The 23,285-nt window shown below is 45.0% G+C and overlaps 1 long non-coding RNA gene across 1 annotated transcript; it reads left to right on the top strand.

Moving 5' to 3' along the window:
• The first annotated feature begins 11,210 nt into the window (after positions 1 to 11,210).
• LOC124526541 (uncharacterized) lies at positions 11,211 to 21,855 on the top strand. Its single transcript, XR_006965689.1, has 2 exons — positions 11,211 to 11,325; positions 21,274 to 21,855. It is a non-coding gene; the product is annotated as an uncharacterized LOC124526541 (long non-coding RNA).
• Positions 21,856 to 23,285: the final 1,430 nt, after the last annotated feature.

Below are 23,285 nucleotides of genomic sequence, written 5' to 3'. Positions count from 1 at the left end.
GAAAACATAACAGTCCTTAAGGTGTGGATGCCTAACAAAGTGTCAACAAAGTGTCAAAATATGTGACGCAAAATTTGATAGAATTGCAATGAGAAATAGACACATCCATGATTATAGAGGCTTCATGACCCCCTTATCAGTAATCGACAGACCCAGTAGTCCGAGAATCAGTAAGCATATCGTTGAGCTGACCAACATCACCGATCAACTGGCTCTGATTGACATTTGTAGAATATTTCATCCAACAATAGCAAAATGTACGTTATTCTTCATCTCGCATGGAACATTTGCCAAAATAGACTATATTCAGGGCTGTAAAACACACCGTAACAAATCTGAAAGAAATAGAAATCACACAAAGTATGCTGTCAGTTCACAATGGAATTAAACTCGAAATCACTAATAGAAAGATAGCTAGATAACCTTCAGATATTTGGAGGTTAAACAACACATTTCTAAATACCAAATGGGCCAAAGAAAAAGTCTTAGAAGAAATTAGAAAACGTTTGGACTAAATGAAAGTGAAAATACAACTTATTGAAATTTGTGGGAAGCAGTGCAAAGAAGAAAGATATCAAATCAATAAGCTTCCACCTTAGGAAACTAGAGAAAGAAGGTCAATATAAGCAAGGAGAGGAAAAGAATGAATAAATATGAGGACAGAAATCAATGAGATTGAAAACAGGAAATCAATAGAGACAATCAACATAACTAAAGTTGGTTCTTTGAAGAGATAAATAAAACTGATAAACTTCTAGCCAGCCAGGCTAACCAAACAACAACAACAACAACAACAACAACAACAACAAGGGATAAGACACTAATCACTACAATTAGAAATGAGAGAGGGACCAATCACTACTAATCCCATGGATATTAAAAGGATAATAAAGCACTATTCTGAATAATTTTCTATGCCCATAAATCTGATAACTTAGATGGCTTAGACCAATTTTTTGAAAGACACAATCTATCAAAAGTCACACAAAGAGAAATAGATAATTGAAATCATTCTATATCTGTTAAAGACATTGAATCAATAGTTGGTAATCTTCCAAAAAGAAAGCCTCAGGCCCAGATGGTTTCACTGTGCATTCTACCAAATATTTAAGGAAGAAATGGTGACAATTTCTTGCAAACTCTTCCAGATAAGTGAAGTAGAAGGAACACTTCCTAGCTCATTCTGTGAGGCCAGCATAACCCTAATACCCAAACTAGATAAAGACAATACAAGAAAATAAAACCACAGATCAATAGCTCGCATGAATACAGAAGTGAGAATTCTCAACAAAATATTAACAACTCAAATCCTACTATGATTAAAAGAATTATAGACCATGTCCAAATGAGATTTATTCCAGTTATGTAAAGCTTGTACAATCTTCAAAAATCCATGTACTCTAAAATGAATATATGCTATCATATCAACAGGCTAAAGAACAATCACATGATTATATCAATAGATGCAGAAAAAGCATTTAATAAAATCCAAAATTGATTCCTGACAAAAACTCTTAAAAGGAAACTTCCTTAACTTGATAAAGAACATCTACCAACAAGCCTACAGCTAACATTATAAAAACTGTATTCTGGGGCGCCTGGGTGGCGCAGTCGGTTAAGCGTCCCGACTTCAGCCAGGTCACGATCTCGTGGTCCGTGAGTTCGAGCCCCGCGTCGGGCTCTGGGCTGATGGCTCAGAGCCTGGAGCCTGTTTCCGATTCTGTGTCTCCCTCTCTCTCTACCCCTCCCCCGTTCATGCTCTGTCTCTCTCTGTCCCAAAAATAAATAAACGTTGAAAAAAAAATTAAAAACAACAACAACAACAAAAAAAACTGTATTCTCCCACCATCGGGTGCAAGGCAAGGATGACTTCTCCCTCCCGCCTATTCAACACTGTGCCAGAAGTCCTACAAATAAGGAGAAGAAGGGTTACAGATTGGGAAGGGAGAAATAAAATGGTGTCTGTTTGCAGATGGCATAATTATGTAGAAGATCCCAAAGAACTCACCAAAAAATCCCCAAACAAACAAACAACCCTCCTGAGAGTCATAAGTGATTATAACAAGGTTGCAGGATACTAGGTTAATATACAAAAGTCAACTGCTTCCTATACACAACAATGAGCAATTGGAATTTCAAATTAAAAGCACAGTACCATTGGAGCGTGTGGGTGGCTCAGTCGGTTAATCGTCCCTCAGGTCATGATCTTGTGGTTCATGAGTTCGGGCTCTGTGCCGACAGCTCAGAGCCTGGAGCCCGCTGTGGATTCTGTGTCTCCCTCTCTCTCTGCCCCTCCTCTGCTCGCGCTCTGTCTCTGCCTCTCAAAAATGAAGAAACATAAAAAAAAATTGAAAAAACACGTATTAAAAAAAAGCGCAGTACCATTTACATTGTCACCCCGAAAGTAAAATATTTTTCTAAGTGTAACAAAACATGCAGAGGATGTATATAAGGAAAACTACAAAATTGTGAAGCCAGAACGTAAAAAAAAACATATAAATAAATAAAGAGATATCTATATTCATGGATAGGAAGAATCGATATTGTTAAAATGTTACTTCTTCCCAATTGGATTTGCATTCAGCCAAGTCTCAGCAGATTGTTTTGTGGACATCAAGAAAATGATTCTCAAGTTTATGTGCAAAGGCAAAAGGCTCAGATAGCCAACACATGGCTGGAGAAGACAGTCAGAAGACTGAAGCTAGCTGGCTTCGAGACTTACCATAAACGACAATAATCAAGACAGTGTGATTTTGGTGAAAGAACAGACAACTAGATCAATGAAACAGAACAAAGAGTCCAGAGAAAGACCCACACAAATACAGTCGCCTGATCTTTGCCAAAGCTGCAGAGACAGTTCAACGGAGAAAGATAGTCTTTCCAACAGATGGTACTGAAACAGCTGAATACACACACACACACACACACACACACACACACACAGAAAGAAAAGAAAATAAAAGAAAAGAAAGAAAAAAAGAAGGAAAAGAAAAAAGAAGCTAAATACAGACCTCGCACTTTTCACAAAAATTAACTCAAAGTAGATCATAGGCTTACATATGTGACGTGCAAAACTCTAAAACTTTTATAAGATAACATAGGAGAAAATTAGATGACCCTAGGTTTGCCAATGAATTTTAAATACAACACCAAAGATACAATCTACAAAAGAAAAAATTGATAAGTTGGGCTTCATCCAAATTAAAAACTTCTGGGGCGCGTGGGTGGCTCAGTCGGTTAAGCGTCCGACTTCGGCCCAGGTCATGATCTCACAGTTCCTGAGTTTGAGCCCCACATCGGGCTCTGTGCTGACAGTTCAGAGCCTGGAGCCTGCTTCCGATTCTGTGTTCCCTCTCTCTCTGTCACTCCCCTGCTCATGCTCTGTATCTCTCTCTCCCTCTCAAAAATAAATAAACATTTAAAAAAAATTAAAAACTTCTGCTCTGCAAAAGGCACTGTTAAGATCATGAAAAGACCAGGTACAGGCTGGGAGTAAATATTTGCAAAACTTATCTAATAAAGGATTTGTATCCAAATGTACAAAGAACTCTTAAAACGTGATAAGAGAACAACCAATTACAAAGGAGGCAAAGATCTGAACCCACACCTCATAAAAAAAGATAGGTAGATGACAAGGAAGCATATAAAGTTCTCAAAATCATTTGTTAGCAATGAATGGCAAATTACAACAACAATGAGGTACCACTGTATACCTATTAGAATGGCTAAAATCCCAAACACTGGCAACCCGAAATGCTGGAGCAGTAGAAGGAGTCATTCCTTGTAGGTGGAAGTACAACACAGTAGAATCACTTTGGAAGACAGTTAAACATACTCTTACGTCATATGATCCAGCATACATGAACTTACTACAATGAGTTGAAATCTTGTGGTCACGAAAAAATCGACGAGCGCTTTATTCCGGAAGCCACCAAGATTTCCTTCCACAGGTGAACGTATTAACAAATGGCGGCCACATCCGTACGATGAGATATTATTCAGTAATAAAAAGAAATAAGCTATCAAGACAAAAAGTCATGGAGGGATCTAAATTTACAAACCTGTCAGCCTGAAAAAGCTACATGCTGTACGATTCCAATGACCTGACATTCTGGAAACGGCAAGACTATAGACACAGTAAAAAGATCAGTGGTTTCTGGTGTTTTGGTATGAAGAGGGTAGGGAAGAAAAAGTGGACCACAGGGGACTTGGGGGCGCTGTAACTATCCTACGTGATACTATAGTGGTGGCTACATGACATTATACATTTGTCAAAACCCGTAGAATTGGGTAACACAAAGAGTGAATCCCAATGTAAACTTTACACTTTAATAATATTGTATCACTATTGGCTCATCAATTGTAACATGTGTCACACCAATACAAGATGTTAACAATAAGGGAAACTGTATGGAGAAGGGTTATATGGGAAATCTTTGTACTATATGCTGTATTTTTCTGTAAAGAAAGTCTACTACATTCTAAAAAATGCACCTTTGTTTATTCACTCAGAAATATATATTGGGCACCCACCCATGTTAACTATTGTGTGTTTTGGAGGTAGCACAGTATATTACACAGGCCAAGTTCTGCTCTCTGGTGGGGCTTATATAACTAGTGGGTGGAGGGGGGCTGGGGGTGCAGACACAGACCATAAGCAAACAAGATAATTTCAGAGTGATGTGAGGAGAAAGCAACAGGTGGTAAGCCAGAGGGGGCCTGGGAGAGCTATGTGGGACAAGCTGGTCTGGGAGGGCCTCCCTCAGCTAAGAACATCTGGGCTGAGACCTGAACAATGGGAAGTCTGAGGTTAAGAGTTCCTAGAGGGCCAGGCTGGAAGAAGAGCTAAGCCCAAAAGCCCCCGGGGCAGGAACCAGCCAAAGAAGGAAAGGGAAGAGCAAGTCTAGTGTGGAATCACGGATGACCGTATCGAGGGCTGGAGCAATGCGCTGGCTACTGGATTCGTGAATTGACATGGGAAAGGCTGAGAGAAAAATGGTGTAAGGGTAGAGGATGGAAATCTAACATTCTGCCTTGTAGTGTTAAGTTTGACAGGCCCGCTGATGCTAAGGCAGGTAGAGTCCTAAAGTTGCTAGGTGGGACAGAGCAAGACAGGGACCATGCTGGTGAGTGATGGGGGAGCCATGGAAACCCATCGAGGGGAGAAAGGGGCATCCATGAGGACAATCCTTCGTGGAGCGTCAGAGCATGCCGGAGAGTGAGGGTTGCACCCACACGGGAGTAGGGGGCAGTGTGAGGTACAAAAGGGGTGAGGAAGGAATTCTCATGGGGACAGCCCAGGTGGGTTGAGGAGGGCATTCATGCTGAGAAAGGGGGGGGGGGGGCGGGGGAGATTGGAGATTGGTTACACACTACAGGGGGCATCAGTCATACTATCAATCTATCAAGGCTAATGGGAGCTAAGGTTCTGTTGGAGAAACAGGTAGTGAGAGGGAGAGACTAGAATCAACTCTGTGGTGTTGGATTGGAATTGGAGGCATTGATGTGAACTCATGGTTTTCTCTAGATGGATGGGTAGACCCATAGAAAGATAGATATAGACATAAAATGTAAATAGGTATAATAATATAATAGACACAATAGAATATATAAAAGATAATATGTACAATATAGAATGTGCACATGTGAATGTAAATATTTATAAGTAATATAAGTATGTGTGAGGCTATATATTTTTGTATATAATGGAAATATATAGGGGCGCCTGGGTGGCCCAGTCGGTTAAGTGTCCAACTTCAGCTCAGGTCATGATCTCACGGTTCGTGAGTTCGAGCCCCGCGTCGGGCTCTGTGCTGACAGCTCGGGGCTGGAGCCTGTTTTGGATTCTGTGTCTCCCTCTCTCTCTGCCCCTCCCCTGCCCATGCTCGCTCGCTCTCTCTCTCACTCTCTCTCTCTCTCTCTCAAAAATAAATATTAAAAATAAATATATATAATTATAGAATGAATATATCTATATCTATATCTGTATCTATATCTATATCTGTATCTATCTAACTCTGCCCTCTGAGATATGAATGCATACATGTATGTGTGTATTTCCCCCCCTAGCTCTGCCCTCTGAGGGGCTTGGTGACATTCCAATAGTGATAGGCGTACCTAGTTCCTAGATCTTTGATTCGAAATATAATTACCCAGTAAAAGAAACTGGTTCCTTGGAGATTCCAGGGTAGGGGCAGTGAAAGCACAGGGCAGGTCTGGAACACCTTATGCAGGAAAGCAAGGAAGCTCTCAAAGAATGATAGGGGCATGTCGAAGGGACTGGCCCAAACAAGGACAATGAGAGCATCAAAATAAATAATGCCAGTAATGGATTATAACCCACTTAATAAAAAGGGACATCATGAGTCCACACTGGTGTTTTCCTTGTTTTATATTGAGTAAGTTGAAAGTTTGATGAAGAGTAGGATGTTTACCTCCTTTCAAAGCATGTCCCCACAAAACATACTTATTAATTACAAAGGTGAAAAGAGTAACTTTACGGTGGCCTGTGTTGTCAGAGTTCATTTTAAATCAGATGATGTAATTGAACACCGTCAATGTTGGGACAACACTGCATAAATTGCATATGGCTCAGCAGGGAGCAATGTCTTCTTCAGATAGCAGACCACATCTGCGATGCTCCTGCCAAAGGTGTATAACCAAATATAATGATATTCTAGAAGATAATTGGCCAGTAGTCTTCTAAAGTCATGAAGGTCAAGGTCATGAAGGTCAAAGTCGAAGGAAAACTTCAAGACTAAAGGAGATTAAAGAGACATGACAACTAAAAGCAATTTGTGACTGAACTGGGTCCTTTTCAGAGGACTTGACTGGGGACCCCTGAAGGAGGTCCAGGGATTGGATGGTATTAACTCATTAAAGTTAATTTCCTTATCACGAATGTTGTATTATAGTCATGTGGAAGACTGTCCTTGCTCCTAGGAAGTAAACATGAAAGTATTTAGGGGTGATGGGCCACAGGAAATGACTCAGAAAAAAAGCTCTTTGTCCCATAGTTCAACTTTTCTGTACCTTTGTGACTGTTTAAAAGTAAAAATGTATTGAAGACGTACAAAGAAGGTAGTGAGGTATACAGTTTTTGGCGTTGGCGTAAAGGTATAGTCTGGAATTCTAAATTTGCACATCGTCAGCATAGAGCTGGAGTATTAAGTCATCAGATGCGTCGGGTCACCTAGAGAACAGATGGAGAAGAGGGCTGAGGACTGGCCCTGAGTCTCGCCAATGTCTAGACATCCAGGAGAGAAGCGAGGCAAGGGAACTGCCATGCATGGTCAGTTGGATGGTAGGAAACCAAGAGATTGGATGTCATGGAAGTGGAGGGAAGAGACTTTCTCAATCAACTCTGTTGACCGTGGCTGATAGATTGAACCCGATGAAGGAGTGACCATTGGGCTTTGCAACTCAGAGGCTGCCAGGAACCTCTTGCCAAGAGCTGTCTCAGTGGAGTCCAGTTAGAGAGTGTGGCAGCCTGAAGAATGGTCCCCCCCTCAACCCAAAGACACCCATCCCCTGAACTCCAGAATTTCTGACTACGTTTGCGCCACCCAGGCGCCCCCAGAATTTCTGACTACGTTACCTTAGATAGTAAAATGGATTTTGCAGATGTGATTACGGATCTTGAGATGGACAGATTATCCTGGATTATTTGCATGAGCCCAAGGTAATCACAAGATCCACATAAGAGAGAGGCAGGCGGGTCAGAATCAGAAGAGAAAGATCGAAGTACAGAGGGAGGGGCCATGTCCTTGAAGACAGAGGATACGGCATGCAGGTGGCCTTCAGAAGCTAGAAGAGGCAAGGACACGGATTTCTTGCTGCAGTCCAGAAGGAAGGGAGCTCTGTCCTTGATTTTAGGCCTTTTGACCTCCCAAACTGTAAACTAATACATTTATGTTATCTTAAGCCACTAAGATTGTGATACTTCCTTTTCGCAGCAGCCAGAAACTGAGAGAGAGGAATATACATCTAGAAAGAGAGATAGGGTTGGGAACAAACACGGAAGGTGAGAGAGCAGCTTTGGAAAAGTTTTGGTGGGAAGTGAGCAGAGAGATGAGGTGGGAGCCAGGATTGGCCCCTGGGGACACAGGTGAATAGTTTTATTTTTACTCTTTAAAATAAATGATTTATTTTTTTTTAGAGCAGCTGCAGATTCACAGAACAGTTGAGTGGAAAGCAGAGCGTCCCCATATCACTCCTTCCCCGAGTTTCCCCTGTTAACATCTTGCACTAGTGTGGGACATTTGTTACAATGGAGCTATACTGATACATGATTATCGACGAAAGTCCACCCTTTACATTAAGGTTCACTCTTGGTGTTATACATTCCCTGAGTTTTGACAAAAGAATAAAGCCCTGCATCCACCATTGCGGCATCTAGCTGCCCCTCTTGTGTCCTGTGCCCCGCTTGTCATTCTCTTTTTCTCCTCTCTAGCCCTGGCAACTATTAACCTTTTTACTGCCTCCATGGTTTTGCTTTATCCGTCATGACATATAGTTGGAATCATACAGCACATAGCCCTTGATAGCTCCTTTTTAGTGCCGAATAATATTCCACTGTAAACGTGTACCACAGTTTGTTCATCCACTCACCTATCGAAGGACTTCTTAGTTGCTTCCAAGTTTGGGCAGTTATGAATAAAGCCTCTATAGACATCTGTGTGCAGGTTTTTGTGTGAACAACTCATCTGGGTTTGTATCAAGGAGTGCAGTCGTTGGATCATATTTTAAGAGTATGTTTCGTTTTGTAAGAAACTGCCAAGCTGCCTTCCAAGGTGGGCGTACCATTTTGCATTGCCACCAGCAGTGAATGAACGCCCCCTGCCCTTGTCAGCTTTTGGTGGTGTCCGTGTTTTGAATTTTTGTCACTCTAATTGGTGCGTGGTGGTATCTCACCGTTGTTTGAAGGGGTGGGTGTTGTTTTCTTTTTTTTTAAGTTTTTATTTAAATTCCAGTTAGCTAGCATCCAGTGTAATGTTAGTTTCAGGCATACAATGCAGTGATCCAATAGGTCCATACAGCACCCAGTGCTCACCATAACAAGTGCCCTCCTTGATCCCCATCACCTGTCCCCTATTTCCCCCATCCCTTCACTCCCTGTCTCTCCGGTAAAAGGGTGGGAGATTACCAGGCATGTTCACAGTCTATTGAGGATGATCTTATAGAGTGACAAGTTGATAATGGGGAAACAAGGAGATAAAGGCAAGAGTGAAGTTGTTCAGATGGGAGGGGGATCCCAAACACTGAAGGGGCTGGTTTGGGGTAGAGGCAGGGACCTTTTGTCCTTTGCAACAGGACAAAGGAAGGCAGAAAGAGTGGGTAGATTTGAAAACGGAAGGGAAGGATGTATCTGACAGCTTCGGCACTCTGCAGGAAGCCGTATGGCAACATTTCTGCTAATGAGCTGAACAGAAAGGGTCTTGAAGGAGGTCTGTGGAGAAGGAACATTCTAGATGGGAAATACCCTGGTAGATCAAAGTCTTCATGATGGGAGGTGACCCAGTGAAGGCATTTCTCCGGGCTGGAGGGAGTACTAGTGGGTTTGATCCTTCTCTTCATAAATGCAGAATCCTATGCCTTCCAACTCTTCTCGGGATCAATGGAAAGAAAACCGAATCAGGAGTCTGCAGGACAGGATCTGGCCTCAACTCTGGCATGAACAGTTTCATTAGTCAAGTTCACTTCTGGGGTGAAATGTTCAGCTGTAGCTTCCTCTTGGCAGCTCGTGGCTGAGGTTGTAGATGGCTGTGCCCATTATAAGCCATGAGCTCTTCCTCAAACTTGCATGTGTGAGGACAGTGTGGGCCAATTCCCCTGTCCCCATCCCCCTGAGTCTCAAACTGAGAAACCATAGTTCAACCGCACCGAGTTTTTTTCTCTCTGCAGCTGCCTTCTGTGGCCCCGGCAGGTGGAAGGAAATGGGCCATGGAGGGGCTGCTTCTTCCGGCCCAGCTGCAGAATGTCTCTGATAACAGTTCCGGGTGTTCCAGCCTTGGCATTTGGGCCATTTTCTGGCCCTGGGTGACAAAGAGGCCCTGCCTCCATCACACCCAACCTCAACTCAGAGACTAAGCCATATGCACATGACCTCTGATTCTCAGAATTAGGCATTTCCTTCCTCTTCAACTCTCTTTTTAGGCTAGCATCATTCTCTAGGACTTGGCTCTGTTCATGCCCTCACCCTACTAGGGTCTTTATGAGTAAGGTGTCAGGGTCCTGGGGCTGCTGCAGTGCTCTGGAGCCCAGATCATCCTGCAAGATTTCTTGAGAAATGGGTGTCACCGGGGCTTGAAGGGAAAGGAAAAAGGAAGTAATGGGATTTGAGACAGCATTCTTATCCAGAACAGGCCAGCGGACCAAGTGATTGCTAAAGTCTCTTGAGCCAATACGATGGCAATGAGTTAATTTTACCTATGTGTTATTGAATCTCAGCTAGTGAGTCACTATGGAAATGTGGATTCATTTTTTAAAATCCCTAAACCTCACTGTTTTCTCATGTACCTTGACTCTCTCAATGTTGCTGTCAGCGCAGACCCCGACACAGGATTCTGTCTCACGAATGGTGAGATCACGACCGGAGCTGAAATCAAGAGTCGGACGCTTAAGTGACTGAGCCTTCCAGGCGCCCCAGAGCTGATGGATTTCTGGAAGACCCTAGGATTTTCTAGAGGAGTGGCTCAGGAAGGCAGGCCGCTCGTGTGAGGCTGGCAAGAGCCTATCAAACTGCCTTGACTGGATCCTAGGTCCTGGCGTAAGTGCTGGGGAACGATAGTGTTTTTGGGTATGACGACGCTCCAACTCCCCTGATCTCACCAGAGAGGATTTAGTCCATGTCCCCCAGAGTGAAAGCTGTAAGGAACTCTAAGGTGAATGCTAAGGAGCCCTCATGAATGACATTAATGTCCTTATAAGAAGAGAAAGAGTCTCTCCGGGAGCCGATTGGCCAACACATTGATCTTGGACTTCAAGCCTCCACAGCCATGAGAAATAAACATCTGTTGTCTCAGCCACCCAGTCTAGGGTATTTTGTTATAGCAGCCCAAGCAGACTGAGACGGTATGGTTTTAATGCAATTGACTTTTCTAGAATTGTCACTGTTGTGTCAATTAGATTGCACTGTTTCCTTCCGAACGTAACCACCAGTTCTTCATTCTAGAAAAATTGCACACCAGTAACACCACTCCTGGTATCTGAGCCAACAACAGATCATTCCTATATCAGACTGGGTGCTCATGGTGGTCTAGAGCAGGAAATGATCACAGGCCAGTTTAAGATCAGCAGATTCACTCTTCACTGTGTCCAGCGAAGGTGAGACCGGAAGGGCAGAGGGCGGGGCCGAGGCTCTTGTCGTAGCTCAGATGTGATGGGGCCTTGGACCAGGACGTCTATGGGTCAGAAACGTGTGGGAACGTTAGATAGTGGTACCATTTTCCAAGATGGTACGTGTGATGGGTAATTTCCTGTGTCACCTTGGCTAGGCCATTGGACCTGGGTTTTGGCAAAATGCCAGTCTAGGTGTTTTTGTGAAGGTATTTGTTAGACGCGATCAGCATTGACATGAGCAGACTGTGAGTAAAGCTGATCACCCTTCTTGTGGGTGGGCCTCATCCAGTCATTTGAAGGTCGTACGAAAAGAGAGTGAGGTCCCTTGAGGAAGGAGAACTTGTGCCTCCAGACCACCTTCGGACTTCAGCTGCAACGTCAACTCTTTCCTAGGCTTCCTGCTTGCCGGCCTCTCCAATCCTGCGAACTAGTTCCTTAAAAGAAATCCGTCTCTCTCTGCGTATCCCGTTGGCTCTGTTTCTCTGGACAGCCCTGCGAATAGAGGACACATCAAGGAAGGAGCAGACGTGGGGGGGGGTGGAGGAAATGGCGAGCCCAGCTTGGGGTACAGAGGGTTCTAGGTACAAGGGTTTGAAGACGTTTCCTGCGGCTAGTTGGTTCTATGCACCCAGAGTGAAGAAGGTTGAGCGCAAGGGAGGATCTGGAGACCGACAGTGTACAATTGGCAACTGTCCCTTGGCATTTAGGGGACAGTGGAGGAAAACGAACCCGTGGATGAATCGGAAAAGGAGCGGTCAGGGAGGTGACAGCTTCTGAGAAAAAAGGGTTCGTGGAGGAAGTGGTTGACAGAGTCAAAGGGTGCCAAAAGGCCAGGAAAATTAAATGCCAGCGGTGGTGGGTGACTCGGTGGAGGAGGGCAGGCTTTGTGCGATGGAGAGGGCGAAAGTCAGGTGGCCGTGGGTGGCCTGAGGACCGAGACTCAGATTGTAGGGGATGTGTTTGCAACATCTTTCGCTAGTGTTGCTGCTGGAAGGGTTTTGGGGGAAGACAGGTCTTGCTTCATTTCCTGCCCCACCTCTCCCTCCCCCCCCCCCAGGAGAGCCTTGGGTATGTTTAAATGCAGGGGCACAAGAGCCAGTGGCATTGGGGAAGAGAGGAAATAGAAAACGGGGGTAAGAGAGTTCAAGGTCTGAGTGGGTAAGAGTGGTATCTGATCACTGCAGATATTTTCAGACGAGGCTCTTCTAACAAATGGCCGTTTCGACTTACATTTTGGAAGTTTTCCAAGGTGGTGAGGTTGCCCTGAGGAAATCAGTCACTGCCTCTTTGGTGCTATCCGGAATCCAGCTGCCTCCCTAGCCACGGAGGGAATACACACATCCTTTTTCTTTTTTTTTTTTAATGCTTATTTATTTTTGAGGGGGTGGGGTGGTAGCCGGGGGAGGGACAGAGGGAGAGGGAGACAGAGGATCCAAAGTGGGCTCTGGGCTGACAGCAGAGAGCCTGATGTGGGGCTTGAACTCGAGAACCGCGAGATCGGGAGCTGAAGTCGGAGGCTTAACAAACTGAGCCACCCAGGCGTCCCTTTGGTGGTTTTTAATTCGGGGTCTTTGGGACTCTAGTTTTTCCCTATAATATTAAATTGCTAAGGAGAATCCCACCAGTTGCTGGTGGCTGTCACTCATCCCATTTGAGCTACATAATACTCATCAGGTGAACAGACCATTGAGGACGGCGGAAGTGTGGGTGGCCACCTGGGCCCTGGTACACACACCTTATTCAGTCGAACACTAATCTAAGTGCTGCTGTGATGGGAGTTTGCAGATGTGATTCAGGTCCCAAACCAGTGGATCTTAAGAAAGAGAACTTGACCTAATCGCACAAGCCCTTTATCTCTGGGGCCAGAGTCAGAGATTTAAAGGTGCCGTGAAATCTCCCGACTAGCTTTGTAGAGGAAAGCGGTCATGCTGCGGACAGGGCCATGACAGGTGGCCTACAGAAGCTAAGAACGCCTGGCATACAGCTATCAAGAAAGTAGAGCTTCTGACCTCCAACCACTAGCAATCGATTTCGGCCAACGACCAGTGAGCTTGCCAGGAGACCCCAGCCTCAGACGGGCTGGCTGCCTGTCCAGCGGCTTGAGCCGGCCTGGGGAGACCCTGAGCAGGGAACTCAGCTACCGCCTGTCCAGACTTCTGACCTACGGAACTTTGGGGTAATAGATCGGTGTTGTGTTAAGCCACGAAATTTGTGGCAATTTGTTACACGGCAGGACAAAACAAACTCACCCATGATCTTTTCTCCTACTTTTCCTTGATGAGCTTTTAGGTTATTTCCAGTTCCTCCGCCCCCCCCCCCCCCCCAGTAATCTCTACCATCAACGTAGGGCTTGAATTTACAACCCTGAGATCAAGAGTCACATGCCCCACCGACCGAGCCAGCCAGGCGCCCGCAGGTTTTTCTGACTGAGAGCAGTCCTGCTACAAACGTTCTTGTGTATTTTGCCTGATTTACAGGTGCAGGAGCTTCAGGTATGTTTCTAAGAGTGAAATTGTTGAATCGTAGGGTATGTGGCTATTTCGCTTCAGGCGGCCGTGCTAAACTTTCCCCCAGTGTTCTCACATCAGTTTATATGCCCGCCGGCAAACGTGCAAAATATTTCTGTTTATAGTAGCTTCTATCTCAGTTGCGTCTGGTCAAGAAGGTCTGGTTTGTGTGATATTCATTCTCTGAAGTTTGTTTAGGGCCTTTTCATGGCTTGGTATATGATCAATTTTTGTAAATGTTTCATATGTGATTGAAACAATGCATTTTTAAAGCTTCGGATACATAACCCTGTATGTATGTTTAGGTGATATTCAAACCTTTTATATTTTTTGCCCGAGTTTTTGTTTGTTTATTTGGCCCATCCTTCACTGAGAATGGTGTGTTAAAATCTCCTATCATGAAGGTGGAGTTGAGCAATTTCCCCCTATATGTCTATCAAAAATTTTAAGTTGAAGTATGATTAACATACAGTGTTATATTGGTTTCAGGTGTACAACATAATGATTCGGTAATTCTGTCCATACTCAGTGCTCATCACGATAAATGTGGTCACCATCTATCACTATATGTTATTACAATATTATTGACTATATTCCCTATACTTGTTATCTCTGTGATTTATTAATTTTGTAACTGGAAGTTTGTACCTCTTAATCCCCTCTACCTATTTCACGCACCCCCCCCCCACCTACCTCCCCTCTGGCAACCACCAGTCTGTTTCCTGTGTTTAAGAGTCTGTTTTTATGTTTGTTCCTTTTTTCTCTGTCTTATCGGGGTTTTTTGCTTCATATAATGTTGAGGAATTAAAACTTTTATAATTAAAACAAATTTTTTTAGTGTCTTTTATTTATTTTTTGAGAGAGAGAGAGAGACAGAGTATGAGCAGGTGAGGGGCAGAGAGAGAAGGAACACAGAATCAGAAGCAGGCTCCAGGCTCTGAGCTGTCAGCACAGAGCCTGACGTGGGGCTTGAACCCGTGAACCACAAGATCATGACCTGAACGGAAGTCAGACGCCCAACGCCCGAGCCACCCAGGTGCCCCAAACCTTTATAATTTTTAGAAATCCTTCTTATCCTTAATAATACTTTCTGATTTATTTCATATTGCATGACTGACCATCCATCTTGATTTGCTTAAGACAGTCCCAGTTTATTTCTCTTTTCCAGCTGTATTTTTTTTTAGGTTTATTTATTTATTTTGAGAGAGAGAGAGAGAACCAACCAGCAGGGGAGATCAGAGAGTGAAAGAGGGAGAGAGAGAGAGAGAGAGAGAGAGAGAGAGAATCCCAAGCAGGCTCCATGCTGCCAGTGCAGAGCCTGATGTGGGGCTCGATCCCACCAACCACCAGATCATGACCTGAGCCAAGATCAAGTGAGTCAGAGGCTTGACCGACTGAGACACACAGGTGCCCCCCTCCTGCTGTCATTCTTAAGAATACCTTTTGTTCTCAAAGATATGCTGCTTTAGACAATAAATTATGTATGGCTATTCTAATCTTATATGATATTAATATTGTTATATACAAGCTGTCTTTTGGCTAGCATTTGCCTGGTATGTCTTTTTCCATGCTTTTGCCTTCAATCTTTGTGTGGTCTCGTGTTGCAGGTATTCCGATATTATAAGACAGCATACATCTTGATTTTGTTCCCACTCAATCAGCAATCTGTATCTTTCACTTGGTGCATTTTGTTCATTTACGTTTATTGCAGTCATTACTATATTTGGGACATTTCTTCTGTCTTAAGAAGAGCTGGGACTAGTGTGGTGAGGCAAACATGCTTCCCAGGCACGAAATTCAAGGAGGCACTCACTCGGGATCAGACGAGTTCAAGGTCGGCACCTGACAGTGAGTGCTTCTTTAAATTTTGCACCCTGGGAACCATCCGGTGTCCCAGTTTGGCTCTTCATTTATTACTCATTTTGTCCCACCTTTGTAATGTCTTTAAATACTAGAATTTGTTTCCTCCATCAAATAAGACGAATACTTAGCACACTCTCATAGTTCTTGGTGCCCTTCATTTCCGACACCATCTTATTGATATTTAGAGCAATGTTGCCCAGTACGAAGCCACTCACCACACGTGGCTATGGAGACTTTGAATTGAGACAGGCTCTGAGTGCGAAACATACACTGGGTTTTGAAGAGTTAGCATGTGACGGGGTAAAAGATCTCATGAACGGTCTTTAAAAATTAGTTATATGTTAGGGGTGCCTGGGTGGCTCAGTCGGCTAAGCATCCAACTTCGGCTCGGGTCATGATCTCACAGTTTGTGGGTTCGAGCCCCACATTGGGCTCTGTCCAGACAGCTCAGAGCCCGGAGCCTTCTCTGGATTCTGTGTCCCCCTCTCTTTCTCTGCTCCTCCCCCACTCGTGCTCTGTCTCTGTCTCTCAAAAAAAAAAAAATAAACAGTAAAAAAATTAATTATATGTTGAAATTATATTATTTTGGACATAATGGGTTAAATAAACATTTTATTAAAATTAATTTCACCTGTTTCTAATTTTTAACTGTGGTTTCAGTTGAAAGTGACCTATGTGGCTCACATGCATTTCTGTTGCACAGTTCTGATCTAGACTTCTGGGTAACTATAAATGTGTTTTCTTTCCTGTTCTTAGGCTAAGACAACAACTGACTTTTCTAAGGTATTCAGTCACTTGTATTTCTATGCTTCTTGCAGCAACTTCTTTTTTTTGTTGTTTCTGCTTTTTAACGTTTATTTATTTTTGAGACAGAGAGAGACAGAGCATGAACAGGGGAGGGGCAGAGAGAGAGGGAGACACAGAATCCGAAACAGGCTCCAGGCTCCGAGCTGTCGGCACAGAGCCCGACGCGGGGCTGGAACTCACGGACCGCGAGATCATGACCTGAGCCGAAATCGAGAGTTGGACGCTCAACTGACCCAGCCATCCAAGCGCCCTGATAGTTGCATATTTTAAAATGCTTTTATTTATTTATTTATTTATTTATTTAGTACAAATGAGGGAGGGACAGAGGGAGAGGGGGACAGAGAATCTGAAGCCGACTCTGTGCGGACAGCAGAGACCCCGATGTGGGGCTCAAACTCACGAACCGTGAGATCGTGACCTGAGCTGAAGTCGGACGCTTAACCGACTGAGCCACCCATGTTAGCACTTACACATAAATCATCCATGTTTCTTTGCTTTCCTCTAATGGTTTCCTTTTTTTTTTTTTTTTGGCCCTTCTTTTAAAGAAGTTCCTCAGGCTGGATTTCCAATTCACCAACTTGTTCTTGAATTGCATCCAGTCTGCTATTTATTTCCATCAACGTGTCTTTACTTCAACTATTTATGTATTTTTATGTCATATGCTCAGTTCCTTTTTTATGTTGTTTTATTATTGTTTCATTTCCCCTTCGTCCTTTCTTTTTTTTAAAGATTTTATTTTTAAATTTTCTTCTTTTTCAACGTTTTTTTTTTTTTAATTTTTTTTTTTTAATTTTTGGGACAGAGAGAGACAGAGCATGAACGAGGGAGGGGCAGAGAGAGAGGGAGACACAGAATCGGAAACAGGCTCCAGGCTCTGAGCCATCAGCCCAGAGCCCGACGCGGGGCTCGAACTCACGGACCTCGAGATCGTGACCTGGCTGAAGTCGGACGCTTAACCGACTGCGCCACCCAGGCGCCCCTTAAATTTTCTTCTTAATGTTAATTTATTTTTTGAGAGAGAGAGGCAGAGCATGAGCAGGGGAGGGCAGAGAAACACAGAACCTGGAGTAAGGCTCCAGGCTCTGATCTGTCTACACAGAGATTGATGTGGGGCTCGAACTCACGAACTGTGAGATCATGACCTGAGCCGAACTTTAGACGTTTAACCCACTGAGCCACCCAGGATCCCTAAAGATTTTTTTTAAGTTTATTTCTTATTTTGAGAGAAAGAGTACAAGCAGGGGAGGGACAGAGAGAGAGGGAGAGAGAGAGAGAGAGAGAGAGAGAGAATCCCAAGCAGTCTCCATGCTGTCAGCACAGAGCCCAATGAGAGGCTCAATCTCATGAACTATGAGATCATGACCTGAGCCAAAATCAAGAGTGAGACACTTAACCGACTGGGCCACCCAGGTACCCCTCCCCTATTTCTTAATGATTTATCAGGTCAAGGTTTTAAATATAATTTATTTTTTTAATTTACATCCAAGTTAGTTAGCATCTAGTGCAACAGTGATTTCAGGAGCAGATTCCTTAATGCCCCTTACCCATTTACGCCACCCCCCCTCCCATAACCCCCTGTTTTTATATTATTTTTGCTTCCCTTCCCTTGTGTTCATCTGTTCTGTGTCTTAAAGTCCTCATATGAGTGAAGTCCTATGGTTTTTGTCTTTCTCTGAATGACTAATTTCACTTAGCATAATACCCTCCAGTTCCATCCACGGAGTTGCAAATGGCAAGATTTCATTCTTTTTGATTGCCGAGTAATACTCCATTGTATATTTATATACCACATCTTCTTTATCCATTCATCCATCGATGGACATGTGGGCTCTTTCCATACTTTGGCTATTGTCGATAGTGCTGCTATAAACACGGGGGTACATGTGTCCCTTCGAAACAGCACACCCGTATCCCTTGGATAAATACCTAGCAGTGCAATTGCTGGGCCGTAGGGTAGTTCTGTTTTTAGTGTTTCGAGGAGCCTCCATACTGTTTTCCAGAGTGGCTGCACCAGCTTGCGTTCCCACCCACAATGCAAAAGAGATAGATCCTCTTTCTCCGCATCCTCGCCAACATCTGTTGTTGCCTGAGTTGCTCACGTGAGCCATTCTGACAGATGTGAGGTAGTATCTCAGTGTGGTTTTGATTTGTATTTCCCTATCAGGCTAATTTTCACGTCTTGGACTTACAAACATTTCTGCTTCCAATGGACTCTGTAACCTAGTTTTTGTTGTTATTTCCTTGCTTGTTCGTCTTGAAAATGGTCATGCCTCTCTAATGCTTTTTGCTACTTTGACCTGTGAGCTCATTTTCCATGGCGGGGCTGCGGGGCACTGGTGTCTCTCTCAGACAGTGCCTAGGCTACCACTGTCCCAGGGAGATAAGGTGGTGGATGCATCAGTCCCTGCAGTCACTCCATACTCAGCAAGACAAACTCCTCAGGTTGGCTCCCCATCCTTTGCCCCAGGGAGAAACTATTCAGGAAGAGTTTTAGATTGTGATTCCTATGGTATGGAGGTTTGAAAAGGGAGCTGTCAGAGAAGGGAATCAACTGTGTGTGTGTGTGTGTGTGTGTGTGTGTGTGTGTGTGTGTGTTTCCCTACTTGTTTTTCTTAACTCCTCACAAGCACAGAACTACTGAGATTTTTCTCCCGGGGACAACTGGACCACAGGTCTTAGCATGGATGTTAGCAGGGTTAGCATGGGTCTAGGGAAGTCATTGTTTGTCCCTGACATTGGTTGGGGAGGAATAAGCACAGAGCCCATGGTTTCTGTTCTGAGTGTTTCCATAGACCGCCTGCCAACTCCTGCCTCTGGCCAAATCCCGCATTCCTTTCACAACCATGTTCCCCCAGGGCTTTCGCATAATTTTATCACTTTTCTCCTGGGTTTATCTCCGGGAAAATCGGCACTCTTGCTGGGTCAGCATCTGAAGCTAGAACTGGAATCTATGTATTGGCTATGTCCTGAGTGTCCGCTCTGCTAGGTACTGTGCTGAGAGCCACAGGACCCTCACTGAAGGAGGCTGGCTCATTCCTCATCCCACAGGGCTGCTTTCAGAGCAGCAAAGAAAGACATTCAATAAAGAGCTGCACAACCAAGTAATTCATAACAATGATGATCGGTTCTGGAAAGGGACAGACTAAGAGCCATGAGAATGTATGGGAGCGCTCATCCTAGGGAAGGCTTCCTGAAAGATGTGACATTCGAACCAACACTAGATAACTAGGGAAATGTTAGCGTTAGCCACTGGCGGGGGTGGGGTGGGGGGGGAGGTTGGTGGGGGAGGAGAAGAGAAGGAGCATTTGTGAAGGTGGGGGTGTCTTAGGATTTTTTTGTTTTTGCTTGTGTGATTAAAATTTAAATGAATTGCTTGTGTAATTATGGAGTAAAGATTTGGTTAACAGAATAAAATGTTCTTTGTTAAAAAACAGCGATTAGAGGGGTGCCTGGGTGGCTCAATCGGTTAAGCATCTGACTTCGGCTCAGATCATGATCTCTCAGTCTGTGAGTTCGAGCCCCGCGTCTGGGCTGACAGCTCAGAGCCTGGAGCCTGCTTTGGATTCTGTGTCTCCCTCTCTCTCTGCCCCTCCCCCGCTAACTCTCTCTCTCTCTCTCTCTCTCTCTCTCTCTCTCTCAAAATTATATAATAAAACATTAAAAAAAACTTTAAGAAAATAGTGATGAGATGGTTTATTGATTTCATGAGCAGAAGCAGTAAGTGTATATTTTTTCACCGATAAGTGTCAAAAATGTTTCTTGGCACCAAAACTGTTATTTGAAGTGACAACAGTTATCATAGCAGCCAGTATGTAGGGTGTCATGGACGAGTGACAGAAGGTGGCTCAAGTAACTCAGCAAGGGTGAGCGATGCTGAAGAGACGTCTTCCTCACCGGCAGTGGTGAGGGTTTGGGGGCCGCATTCTGAGAGCAGCGGGACCCATGGGCCAGGTTGAGCCGGGGTGTGGGAGGACTGGAGCTGCTGTTTTAGAAGATGATTCCAGTTGCTAAGGACGAGGACGCGGGAGCACTAAAGGCTGCTTGATGCAGCCTCCGCTCCATCGGTGTGACGACCCCGATCTGCCCAATCACACATTTCCCACGCCACCTCCCCATGACTGCCTGTTGCCTAGACAGACTACATAAAACAAAAAGGGAAAAGGACCCAGGATGGGACGTGCCCATTGAGGTTTCGTAGAGGAAGCGGAGCTGGCAAAGGAAGCTGAGAGGTGACCAGAGAGACGGAAGAAATGCCAGGACTGTGTGGCGTCAGGTGGGAGCCGAGAGAAGGGTGTGCTTTAAGAAGAAGAGGGAAACAGATTATATTGGACGATGTCAAGATGTCAAGCAGAGAACCAGAGTGTGTCCGTTGCATTTTAGAGCCTGGAGATCGGTGACGATCTTGGCAAGGCTGGGTCAGCGGAGTGTGGGCGAGAGGCGCAAGCCGGGGGGAGGTGGGTGGACCAATGGGGGGGGGTGAAGACAGCAAGGGGGGCTCCGTGCGCCTTCCTACGTGTGTGCACCCACGTATGTCCAGACGTGATGGCTCCACGTTCTGGATTTTTCTAGCATGGCACTCTTGAAAAAAAAAAATGTAATTCTTTCTCATGAAGGTAATTCACAAAAAAACACACTTATGTAGACTTGAACTTTGTGATTTTCACATAAATCGTGTACATCAGAACAATTGTCAAGTTAGGACCCCTTGTCGTGGTTTTTAGTTGAGAAAATGTTGTTTTTTTCTTTTGTGTTCAAGACACAAATCCAACTTGTGCTGAATAGTCCAGGAGCCCTGCTATTTCTCTGTAAACTCCTGACACACGGAGGACCGAGCTGCCACTTGGTGGGAAATTCCTGAAGCGGGTTCCCACATGTTTGGAGCCGTGACCCGTAGCGGGCAGGAGCATCTGTGTGGAAGAGAAAAGAATGATCCTGGCCTGAGGGCTTCTGAGGTGACTGGTAGGAGGGTGAGTCACTCCAGGACTGGAGGCCCCTTCCTACCCAGGCCCCCGGGATGCAGGAGGAAGGACGGCTGGATTGAACAGCAACGAGGAAAAAAGTTGGCCAAGTGAAGAAACTGCTCAGCTTTCACTGAGTCATCATCTGGCAGAGTCCGACACGTCTGTGGGGGCTGGATCTCTTCTGTATTTCTCAGTCTGGAGTTTCTTGAGTTGCTCCATTCTGTAAATTCTGTGTCTGAATCACTGGACATGATTGATTTCCTCTGCCCTGCATTTATAGCTTTACTTATTTAATGGCTGTTTGGAAGTAAAAGTTACACACAGCACATGCATGCACACACACGGACACACACCAAATAAATCAGTACTTATCCTTACCATGTGCTCTGCCTGTTCTATTCTCTATTCTATTCCATTCCATTTCATTCTTTCTCTTCTCTTCTCTTCTCTTCTCTTCTCTTCTCTTCTCTTCTCTCCTCTCCTCTCCTCTCCTCTCCTCTCCTCTCCTCTCCTCTTCTCTTCCATTCCTTCTTTCTCTTTAATGCTGTATGAGACTCACCAAAGTGATTTCATGACCCACTAATAGGCTCCGAACTGCAGTTGGGAAAACACTGATTTGGAGAGAGGCACAGGAAACCCAAGGCCACCGTAAGCAAAAAGGTGATTCAAATCAAAATCTTCTTAGGGTCAGATTAGCCATGCAGCGAGGGGCCCTTTCCTGCCAGCTGTCCTGGCAGGCTGCGAGGCCCTGTGTCTCCGCGTTCCTACGTGGGGAGGTGGCTGTGTGTCATGTGTCCGAGCCGCAGCCCAGGCTGTGGCCCCACCCGAGCCAAACACACCCTGCCTCCAGCCCGCTCTGTTTCAAAGCCCCACTTCGGGACTTCCTGTGCCTCCCTCTAAGCCAGTGTCTTCCAAAGGGCAGCTTGGGACTTATTAGTGGGTCATGAAATCACTGTAGTGAGTCACAGACAGCCTTAGGGAGAAATGGAATGGAATGGCATAGAAGGAAAAAAGCACAATAGAAAATAGCCCGGCACTTAGTGCATAATATGATAAATACTGACCTGTTTCAAGTGTGTATATTGTGTATGGTGTGTGTGTGTGTGTGTGTGTGCGCGTGTGTGTGTGTGATGTGGGTGTATTGGGCTGTAATCAGAAGTGGCTCTATCCCGAAGCCAATGAAGCTTGGACTTCAGGGCCACTAGCCCCTTGCAAAGCCCTGCCCCTGTTTCGGTATTTGTAATGCCATTTCGTGTCATTTTTCTCAAAGACGAAGACGGTCGTGGTGCCGCTTGGCTCCCCGTGGGTCACAGGCAAACACAAAAACTACAAAAGCCCACGCTCTCGCTCGCTTTCCACACAGCAGCCAGCGCTGTTTGGCCAAAATGCAAATGCCATCCGCCTGCTCCCTTGCCGGAGGCTTCTGGGCTCCCGTCATCCTTGGAAAGAAATGCAGACTCCTCCCCTGGCCGAAGGAACCTGCTCTTGCCCCGTTTAGTGCTCCAGTCTTTGGGCCACTCCTCATGCCCACGAGGCTAAATTAGTGTCCGCCCTTGACCTCTGTGTTCCCTCCTCCCTGTGGGAGTGTGCGTGCAAATGCTGTTCCCGGTCCCCCAAAGACCCTTCAACTTCCTCTTTTCTGGCTCCTCCTTCCCTTCTTGGACTCTGCTTAGCTGTCCCCTCCTCCGGGAAGCCTTCTGCTCCCCAAATGTGGGCCAGGTGACACCCCTGTAAAGCCCACGGCACCCTGCACTTCCGCCATCAGGGCACTGAGACGCGCTGAGGGTTTACTTGCCCTGGGCTGTGG

Source organism: Lynx rufus, unplaced genomic scaffold (genome assembly GCF_022079265.1).
Source record: "Lynx rufus isolate CCGP_SWC_20201006 ecotype Redwood Valley unplaced genomic scaffold, mLynRuf1.p SCAF_5, whole genome shotgun sequence".
Taxonomy (NCBI): domain Eukaryota; kingdom Metazoa; phylum Chordata; class Mammalia; order Carnivora; family Felidae; genus Lynx; species Lynx rufus.
The sequence above is the reverse complement of the archived record's forward strand: the minus strand, read 5'-3'. Positions and strand labels throughout refer to the sequence as shown.